The sequence below is a fragment of the Aedes aegypti genome, chromosome 1 (assembly GCF_002204515.2).
Source record: "Aedes aegypti strain LVP_AGWG chromosome 1, AaegL5.0 Primary Assembly, whole genome shotgun sequence".
NCBI classification, from domain to species: Eukaryota; Metazoa; Arthropoda; class Insecta; order Diptera; family Culicidae; genus Aedes; species Aedes aegypti.
Window position 1 is genome coordinate 142,366,156 of NC_035107.1, and position 1,607 is coordinate 142,367,762.

The following is a 1,607-nucleotide window of genomic DNA, read 5'->3' on the forward strand; positions in this document are numbered from 1 at the left end:
GCTAATCAACGAGAAGATGGAACATAGAGAGTTGTGGCATACAATTCGACGAGCGAAGAATGCGCGGTACCCGCAAAAAAAAAGAACATTAGCTGCCTCACGTTACCAGAGGTGAGAACGATTCGTCTCGACACGCCGCGCAGACTAAGCACGAATGGCATGAAGAGACAGGGTTATTCGATTGACGCCTACCAAAACAGTACTGAAAAGTGCTACTTTTCAGCACCGAAAAGAGTGCTGAAAAGTAGCACTTTTCAGCACTGTTTCCTTTGGTCGGAAAAGTAGGCCGTTATGTTGATCAATTTCTCAATGAAAAGTTGATTGATTTGCAACGGAATTGCAAAAAGTTTATTTTTTAGAATTGTGTGACCTTCTGTTTGTATGTTTATCGAATTTAATACATTTAGCTCATACGAATCGGAGGAGTATCTTGAGGCAAGTATCGAGGATGAAGGGAATGTTGAGATCGGTGTTCAAGACGGTGACCCTCTGTTTTCATCCCTGAGGCAAAGCTGCAACGAAACCAGCGCAAGTGGAAACATTGAGGTCGCAGAAAAATTCCTCCGAAAATCGATTATGATCCGGAGTTATCCGGATCGGAGGATGTAGGAACACAGTCGATGCATTATTGTTTAACGGAATCTTCACACAGCGTTTGTATAGCCTACTGCAACCAAAAGAAAAATTGACAATACAGCGGGGGTTCGCTGGTTGGAACACGATTGCCTTCCATCTAGCGAATCCGACCCGTTAGTTGGAACGACTGACAGCTGGTGAAAATGCTCCACACTAACGCATCTGGAGAGCAAATCGTCACGAAACGCACATATACATACGCATTTGTTCTATATTGGTGATCTAACGCAAAGCTAAAATGCGTAGATGGTGCTCTTCTAAACTAGGGATTAGTGTATCCTTATCAATATTTCTATTGATAACTTTGGAAGAAAAATCACCACAATCATTTTACTGACAAGATTTTTTCAATTCAAGGCACAGGAAACCGTACATATTCATTTCAATTTGAAAAACCTCCGCAATCTAACCTCACTTTTGATCGCCAATATGGAGACTACAATGCGTCGGTACTCAGACGTCAAAGTCAGTTTGACATTTTCTAATGACATTTGAGTGCTTTTTAGTTGGAATATTTTCCAATCAGCGAAGATCCAGCAATCGAGTCTTCCATGTAGCGGACCCCCAACGAGCGAATCCCCTCTGTATTGACCATAAAACGTGTCCATCTTCAAAGGGTCCAAAATACGACCGTTACCACATTTCCAACTAACGTGTCGGAGTTGCCCGAGTGGCGTGAGGGGCCGTGAGTGCTTGAGATCCCAAAGTGAGGATGAGCGATCGAATTCTAGCCAATCATTTCAAAAGATCGCATATTCATATCTTGATGCTTTTTTCGTTTAAGGGATTGCTTTTATGTCATATAATGCTATTCATAATACATTATTTAAAAAAATTAAATTTATATTTATGCGAAATGTTTAAGTGTAATTGTGATGTAGCTAATATATTGAATTATACTTGAAAATAAAATTCAATAATCGCCGATCTCCTCAACATAGGTTGTTTTGTAATGTGCAGCTAAGAGGGAA